General features: G+C 41.2%; 1 long non-coding RNA gene and 1 other non-coding gene across 2 annotated transcripts; both read right to left on the bottom strand.

The window, feature by feature from the left end:
- Positions 1 to 537: 537 nt before the first annotated feature.
- Trnam-cau (transfer RNA methionine (anticodon CAU)) lies at positions 538 to 610 on the bottom strand. Its single transcript has one exon. It is a non-coding gene; the product is annotated as a tRNA-Met (tRNA).
- Positions 611 to 6,173: 5,563 nt separating this feature from the next.
- LOC145444350 (uncharacterized) lies at positions 6,174 to 7,504 on the bottom strand. The gene is made up of 2 exons (XR_013916656.1): positions 6,894 to 7,504; positions 6,174 to 6,386 (listed from the first exon to the last, which is right to left on the bottom strand). It is a non-coding gene; the product is annotated as an uncharacterized LOC145444350 (long non-coding RNA).
- Positions 7,505 to 9,533: the final 2,029 nt, after the last annotated feature.

Here is a 9,533-nt window from a genome sequence, read left to right as displayed (position 1 = left end):
AATGGACATGGACACTAGACAGTTCAACGTGGGTATTTGACCTCCAGTTAGCTCATTACGACTATGCACTAGAATTCGACCATAGCCAACATAAGTAGCCTAATCGAAATGCGGCCTTGAATAGGAAAAAGTTTGGCCACATGTGCTTTAGTTGCTGAATAGTGTTGTCAGGTATCGTGCGCAGCTCATAGCTCAAAATAGAATGAAAGTCTTGATTTTTTTGTAGGCTATTTGTATTTCTTCAATAAAATATTATTTCTTTTGCGGTAACTTTGCCCGTTGCCCGTGTTAAAGAGAACGGCGTTGTACTGACGTAGACGTATTAAAACGTGGCTGTTAAACTGCGTTGCCTGTTTTATCTCGACATTGAAGTCATGCGGCCCGCGGCCTCTACGAATTTTGAAAAGTGGTCCGCGACCCGTTTTGAGTTGGCGACCCCTGCCTCAAACGATGGGGTGCGCCAGACCATGAAAATTTCCGAAAGGTGGCGCTAGGAAAAAAGGTGAACAACCACTGCTTTAACCGGATGGAAAAACATGCCCCGAGTGAGGATCGAACTCACGACCTTGAGATTATGAGACTCACGCGCTGCCTACTGCGCCATCGAGGCGTTGTGCAAACCGGTAAAACCCATGTCCTCAACTTAATCGTAGTTGTGATCCCATTAGATAGGCCTACACTAGTGATGGTCATAATCAGGCATTTTTCATATATTATTTTTGGCAGTTTTGGCATCGCCGTGAATTCATACTTATAGACTCGAATTAACCCTGTTAAATGGTCTTTATTATAAAACGGAAGTCACAAAACATGCAGTATCCACACTGTGCCCTCAAACGGCGAGATATAAATCCAAATGGAAAACGATGTTGGAGACGAAATTTACCCGATACAAAACCGGGTGCTTCTGCAATATATATTCTCAACCGTCGATTCACTATGCGTGCAAAATTACCGGCATTCACACAGGTCACACTACTTATCCATCCGGCAATGAAAAACTGGTACGTATAGATCTGGAGGCCTTTTGCACCATGTCTGTTCATTGATTAAACTATGTCCCTATTGGAAAACGTGACGCAATCAATGAGTTATTGAACACTGAACATGCTGATAGATTTCAATTGTAAATTAAAGGGGAATGGAATTTGCTGTAACGCAAATTGAGCTATAGATGTATCCTGGGTCGCGCGTGGTGGCTGCATGATGTAACAAAATGAATGAGCATTGACAACAGGTAAATACCTAGTAATCGTGCTAAATTTTAAGATTATAGGGCCCGCCATCATACATTCCGAAATATGTTGATTACTACTTTGGCGTGAGGAGATCATCCCACTTCCTATTCGTTTAATATCATATACTACTTAATCGAGGGATATCATCTATTTCCTAATCGATGGATTCATCAATCCACAGATTGGTCGTAAATCCAGATTTAATCACTAGACTCTTTGGGCTTTTCAAGGACCCCTTGGATAGTAGTCTGTGGGCCCCCCGAAGGATTCACGGTCCACGGGCCCTAATTAAAGAATTATGCTTTACACCCGTGGTTCTTAACCTTTTTTTCTCCAGCGCCCCCTTTCAAAAACTGCCTGAGTCTGGCGCTCTCCTATTTTAAGGACTGTAGTAAAAACAATGGGTAAGTGGTCGAAGTCCGTTGTCGGGTTGGGACTTCACTATAAGACCACTCGACGAATTAACGGCATAATTGTATGCGCTATTTTCGGGATCAAACCCAAGTTGTTCTAACAACCATCGGGTAAGGCCTACGGACTCACAGCATTTAGCTCGAGCTGATCGATGTAGACATCCCGAATTCTCCTATGGGATTGGCAATACATGGAAATTAATTGTAATACATTTTGTTTTGTTTTATTGCTTTGTGTGACGACTATATCAACTGAGAATGTGGCAGAGATTTGCTCACATTAAATTTAGTCCTGCACCAAGCTCTTTGTGATACGAATAGGGTTGGGCAAAATCGAGTACCTGAGTGATTCGATTCTGAATCACGTATTATGCTTCGAGTCAAGTCGAGTAATCGAGTATCACTCATTATGACGTCATAACAGAATGTAATATGTAAAAGTTTGATTATGTACCTTTTATGCGACCACAAAGAATATAATGCCTGTTTTCCATCACATCAAAGATTCTTTGGTATTTTTTCGACCATACCGATTTCATTGCACTTGGTGACAATGTTGTGAGATGATCATGACTTCGGAAATGTGCTGTTTCCAATAACGTTTGTAGCTTTGTATTATATGTTTCGTATGCTACGATACGGCCGATCAAGGTTTCGAGGTTCAACAGTGAAAAGTTGTGTCGAAACTATAATTTTCGTTGATAAATTAACTTTCAGTGGCGAGAAGCGTACAATTTCAGTACTCGAAAAAATCATCTTTTACTACTCGACTCGAATCATTAAAATTAATATTCGATTCAGATTCGAGTACTCGAATCATTGTGCCCAGCCCTAGATACGATGAAGAAACATTCTTACAATTCAATTCTGTAACTCTCAAATACAGGTACATTTAGTTAACTAATTTGGCCAAAATGCTTCAAAATATCTTTATTGTACAGAGCAGGGCTTTGGAGCCGGAGCCGGAACCCGGAGCCGGAACCCGGAGCTGTGCATTTTTGCCGGAGGTGGAGCAGGAGCCGGAGCTAGATATTTGAGGGGTAGCTCCGGCTCCGACGCATTTCATAAGATTCTATTATATATGCAACAACCATATCTGCTGAGTTCACATAATTCAACAGCAGGCCTTCGCGAAATTAACAATCTTTTCGTCTTTGGCGATACTTTTTTCGACTAACCATGTTCCTGAGGATTTAACAGCAGAGCAGTCATATGTTCAATGTTCAATTTTCATACACGAGTGCTGAAACTCGGTATGCTAGATGTGCCAGTGAATATTGTGGGTATTCGACATACCCGCAACTTCGTCATCAGCACAACCTTGTTGGCCAATAGTACGGTTTGAAAATAACGATCACTGTATATTACGCAAAATGGGAGAGAGGATAAAAATGTGATTTCGTTGCACTTGTCGATATGACGGGCAGGAGCCGAAAAATTCCATCTCATCGTTGCTATGAATCGGATGAGCAAATATTCGTTCTTTCGTGATAGTTCTTTAATCGGGCCGCGAAATTGGACAGTGCTATTGAGTATGCAATTATGCATGCGAATTGGAATTCATTACTGGGCATGATCGTCATTCACTCCAGTAAGGATTTTCTAGCGTAAATAGGGGATGGCAGAAGAGTAGCCTAAATCGCCGTTACACTCAGCGAACAATTTTCGCGGTGCGAGCTACTCAATGCGATGTCAGGACCCCATATTATTTTATGGTGGAGACAAATTACTGATTTGATACGCGATTTCCAATTTGTAATCATCTGTTTCGTAAATTCATTCTTGATGTTCTGATTCGGATGGACTGGTAACGGAACGAGTGCACCAATATCGAACGTCAAAACATTGGGTTTTTGGTACAAATCGAATTTCTATTGATCAGGTCGTGGTGTCCGACCATATTGCTCTTACTACAGTTACAGTTTTATTAATAATCGCTTATTTAAAGATTGAATTGAGCTGTATGGCTTAATTTTAACGAGTACAGCGCCAGTGTTAAAACGCCGCATCAAAATTTTGATACTGTACGGAGAAATGACAAGGAGTAAAGTGCGTTCCAGTGCAACTATGATGCTATCGACAATTGACAACAATTCATTATGACATCACCGACTCTAGATTACTATAGATAACTAACCTACAAGTAAATTAGTAATCTATATAGACCAGGGGTGGCCAACCTTTTCAGCTAAGTGGCCACATGAAATTGACGAACGAGTGTGCTGCCCACTAGCCACGTACGAGTGTGCTGCCCACTAGCCGCGCCAGGCGCGTAAAATTTTCAAAGTTATTAATAATACTTGGGTATATTGCGGGTCGACTGTATACCGCCCGCTGGGCTCAGTTTGCAAGGACATGACTATTCGGCATCTGGACATATCGATATCGAAGATTTCCGCTAATATACGACAATCATTTTGTACCTACATTTCATCGTCGACGATCTTTCTGCGAGTGCAAACACGAAAAGACTTTCTCTCGTAATTCGAATATAGTTGGACTCAATCGGATAAATTTTTCAGGGGGGTAGGCCTAGGCTACAAAGCAAGAAATCGTGTGACAAGTAAACGCGCGAAGCGTGAAGAAAAATCCTAACAGTGTTGGGATCAAGTCACTATTTTCGAGTCACGAGTCATTTCGAGTCATTACATATTTTGACTCGAGTCAAGTCAAGTCAATCGATTTTCGAAGGTGACTCGAGTCAAGTCAAGTCAGTCGATTTTTGGAGATGACTCGAGTCAAGTTGAGTCAAGTCAAGTCAAGTCACGAGTCAAGTCATAATTCAAGTCAAATTGCCTTTTCGAGTTATGAGGCGTGATTACGTCATTGTATTTTGCTAGCTGTCTTAAATGCCGATTGAGTGGTCATTGATTTTGAACAGATGACGGAATGTAGAGTTGAATATACATGGATGTAAGGCGCTGTATCGCTCACATATAAGTAGAACCAATAAACTACGTAAGTAATTGCACAGCCTCAGTTACCAGCCAAAATAGAGAATAGAGAAACGAATTGATAAGATGCAATACATTACCCTTTTGCAAACGGAGGCTACACTCGAAGGGGAACCGATCGCGCATTCAAAATTAGCAATCAGAATCTTCATAGAATTTGTCGCACTGAAGGCCTTTCAGCATTCATTGATCACCAACAAGCTAAATTTCTTGCACACATAATTCGAAAACATAATGACAGTGTCGTGAAGTTCAATAACGTTTGAAGATGAAAGGAGAACGAAAAAAGGAAGACCCTCCGCAACGCTGATGAACAATGTCCTCAATCGGAACGACACCGACATCAGGACAGTCTCAAAAGCAGCACTTTCAAGGGAAATTTAATTTATAACTTAAATCTTTGATGCTCTCTTTTTTGATGGATAGGCTGCTTCCATCACCTCGGTGATGGTGCTCTAAGTCTGAACGCAGACAGAGCTAGACCTATATATATATATAAATTGATATGATACAATTCGAGCCTGCGCCAATGGTTGATAACTATGTAAAGTATTTTCGAATTCAATTGCAATAAAACAATAGATTTTGTTAAGTTAAGTACACAGAACAGAAATAGACATTTTGGTATTAAATTACTTTACTATACTATAGTTTACGACAACGTAGGTTGTAAGCTTCGATCACTTCGTTTGCGATCAATATATTTGTGAGAGAACAATGGAGGCTCAGTAAAACGCACGATCATTGAATGATTGCTCACTCTCGCGGGTTACACCAGCGTTGCGCGAACAATCCGAACATATGCAAGATACTGGATTTTCATCGACAGTGATTGCTTGATGACTTGAAATTGACTCGTGAATTTTGCTCCGAGTCACGAGTCAATTCGCATTTATGATAGGCCGAGTCAAGTCAAGTCAAGTCATTTTAGCAAAGTGACTCGAGTCAAGTCAAGTCATGCGAAAAATTGACTCGAGTCTGACCTATTGTGGCTCATGAAAAACCTTGTTTATCATTGCAATTTGTAGTTTCACAACAACGCCATTCCGCCGCCCAGTATCAACAGATGCTGAGTCACATATGATATGACATTTTCAAATTTTCATCATATTCCTCTAATCGGTTTTCTGGAACGCTGAAAGTATGTTGATTTGTTCTACTTTCGTTTTTTCGAACAACCAGATCGATTTGTGTGAGACAAATTGAAAGTACACTGTAAAAAATAAAAACCTCGATTTACCGCGAAATGTTTGGAAGCACGGTAGCCAGACATTTCGTGGTAATCTAACATTACCGTTGGTCAATGCAAATCCAACTTACACTCGTCCGGTAATCTCACTTTACACGACAGACAGCGGTTACAGTCCCCTCCGGATATATCCAATCTACATGTTCTCCTGTACATTTGAGACCGAGACCGCCTACCCACCTACCTACCTACCTACTTACATGCTGTCCCTGCAAATCAGGATACATACCAGCTTGTAAATTCACGTACACCCATACCTATCGCAAAGCAACCCGATGCTAAAATATCGCAAAATTTTCTTCACACTCCCAAAACGACATTGGAAGAAACTGTATATTCATTCTTGATATCACGATGAAGTGGTAATCGATGGAAAAGAATTGCTGCTGGAGGTCTAATTCTTCTTTAGGAGACATGCAGTAACACGAGCGGTCGCAAGAAAAGGAGAATTAATTCCACCACCGGCGAAACTTCCAATTGTTTCTTTTTATCTTCCTCATTCCTTCTGTGTAACTAGTATCTTGCAGTTCCACTAAAAAGAATTCATGAGTAAGTCGCTATATAAAGCAAAGTTCCTAACCTAGACATGACATTATAAAGACTACCAAGACAAATAGGCAAACAAAAATATACGGTAACATGTTTTGAAGTACCGGTACTGGTACATTGTGTGATGAAGGCTCCGCCTTGTACATGATATAGCAGAGATTCATGACTTACTTTATCAATGTATTGAAGCAAAAGGTTCCTCATCCTCACCAATTCCACTCTGGATATGAGGTGGCATGTGTGCCAAACAAATCCAGCAGTGGATGAAAACATCTCTATGCTATGGCCCGAAAATGACATAAACAAGCCAACAGTTTCAACTCCTCCGTGGCGGAGTATGTGGTGTCACAGGTCACTAGATAAGTCGACTAGTATCCCAAAATAGAACAGAGAATGCGGAGAATGAAATATTTCAATCATGAAATCAAAGTGGTGTGCACATTGCACAGTCGCAGATATTCACGGTAACAAGTACTATGTAGTACTGTACCTTTTACGATGCGTATCCCATTCAGCGTTCCTAGGAATCTTCCACGATCGTGTCCACTTTCTTCAAGCACAACAAGCTTCGCATCACCCTTTGCTCAAATCTCAATAATGGTCAGATAACGATACGACCATAGTGTCCTATATGGTGTCGACACAAGCAAATCGCACGGTTCAATGAAATTGTATCACGTCACAGTTTCCATTTGGCTATAGGCAATTTGACGGTGATTTTTGACCGGCTTGCCGAGCATTAAATTTGATGAATCGGGTATCAATCGAAAGCTGACGATGTACTGCTTGCGAAAATATAAATTTTATTCCACTCATGGCCCTGGAACCCCCACAATCAGCCCCAAATTATTCATTGTCGAGTAGATTGGCAGTGTGACGCAACAATGCTGTCTGGCGAAACGAGAGACTAGCTCAAGAGCAAGGATACGGACGAGCGGCGAGAGTGGGATCAGCTGACGTCGCGGCAATAGCAATGTGCAACGGCGCCACAGAGAAACGCTGCGCTGTTGATACTTTTTCTATGCGCTTCGGTACAAGCGAGCACACACCAGCCTTTCCTTGACTTGTAAGGGTAGAACTGGGTCCACAGAATGTATTAGGGCCCTACCTACTACTACTACTACTACTACTACTACTACTACTAGTAGTTGTTTGTTTTTGTTATTATTAACAATATGAAGTTATTATCAATATGAAGTTATTGTTTCGCGTTATTCTGAAGTTCTGTACCACAAATCACTTGTTCTACCAATTTTCGCGCAATATCCTTCAGCTGATAAGAGATATGTAGGCTACGTCTAAGTAGTCTACATTGGATATGTCAGATTATTATGATATCGATTGTCTTAGCCCGCTTGTTGCGTAGGGCTCCAGAGATGCGTGGCGCTGTTGATACTTTCTATAGGCGCTTCGCTAAAAGCGAGCACACACCAGCCTTTCCTTGACTTGTAAGGGTAGAACTGGGTCCACAGAATGTATTTGGTCCCTACCAATTTTCGCGCAATATCCTTCATCTGATAGAGATATTTCTAGTAAGAAAAATATACTTTCAAGTAATAAGATTCACTCAAGACAGCAAATTTAGATAATGTAAATATATCATATTGTAGTAATACAACTACAGTGTTGAGTTTTCACTCTAGTCCCCATAAGCACCACGTCGGTGACCTTGACACCAAATTCCGAGAAGGCGAAAAAGTGCAAACTCTGTTGGGCCGAATGGACAATGGACATTCAGTTATTCACAGATGCGAAAAAATAATGCAAATCCGTTTTACGTAAGTTACATTAGGAATATAAATACAGGCTACAGAATGAATATAATTCAAATATCTGTGATACCACTGTATTACTTTTGACGCAAAAGGTCCCCGGCATTAAAAAAAAAACTGTTTGGTGATTGAAAAATGCTAAACCAAATTCCAACGTCAACGTTTATAGTGATATCAGATTATATTCCAGTGAAAAACAAAGGTATGAATTTGGTGGTAACATTTTGGAATCATTTGGCAGGTATGTCCCGCAAGCTTTCTAGTAACGGATTGAATCCGGACAGCGATACCAGTTTAATTCGACACTCCTGCTGTTAAACTTATTCAACAATCAACATTTTACCTGCTGCATTCGCGGACCAAGTCCTACCCATACGGATAAAATAAAAGCTTGTAATGTATGCTCATGCTCAATGCTCCTTGCTCACACTTAACCATGAAAGCGACTATAGAAAGTATCGACACCCGCCATCAACAGCGCGACGTGTCTCTGGAGCCCTACGCAACAAGCGGGCTAAGGCAATCAATATCATCATAATCTGACATCTCCAATGTAGACTACTTAGACGTAGCCTACATATCTCTATCAGCTGAAGGATATTGCGCGAAAATTGGTAGGGCCCTAATACATTCTGTGGACCCAGTTCTACCCTTACAAGTCAGGGAAAGGCTGGTGTGTGCTCGCTTGTACCGAAGCGCATAGAAAAAGTATCAACAGCGCAGCGTTTCTCTGTGGCGCGGTTGCACATTGCTATTGCCGCGACGTCAGCTGATCCCACTCTCGCCGCTCGGCCGCATCCTTGCTCTTGAGCTAGTCTCTCGTTTCGCCAGACAGCATTGTTGCGTCACACTGCCAATCTACTCGACAATGAATAATTTGGGGCTGATTGTGGGGGTTCCAGGGCCATGAGTGAAATAAAATTTATATTTTCGCAAGCAGTACAGCGTCAGCTTTCGATTGATACCCAATTCATCAAATTTAATGCTCGGCAAGCCGGTCAAAAATGACCGTCAAATTGCCTGTAGCCAAATGGAAACTGTGACGTGATACAATTTCATTGAACCGTGGGATTCGCTTGTGTCGACACCATATAGGACACTATGATACGACACTCGAACGATTTCGAAATAAGTCGTATTCATCCGCTGACATGCCACCAATAATATTTGCTGGCCACGTTATAATGTTTGACTTAAGTTATTTCTCTTTCATACAGAAACATTTATCAGTACATATAGTTCCTTTCTTTTCCGTCTAATTTCGTATAAATTGATATTTATCCCAAGTGTTGTTCACTACTTTCTGTACTTACTAAACGAGACGCTCCTTGTGATGTCACAGTTGTGCGTTGGCTGTT

Source organism: Botryllus schlosseri, chromosome 1, assembly GCF_051294905.1.
Source record: "Botryllus schlosseri isolate E-star chromosome 1, Bs_hap1, whole genome shotgun sequence".
NCBI classification, from domain to species: domain Eukaryota; kingdom Metazoa; phylum Chordata; class Ascidiacea; order Stolidobranchia; family Styelidae; genus Botryllus; species Botryllus schlosseri.
Note: the sequence above shows the minus strand (reverse complement) of the source record. Positions and strands in the feature narration are given on the sequence as shown.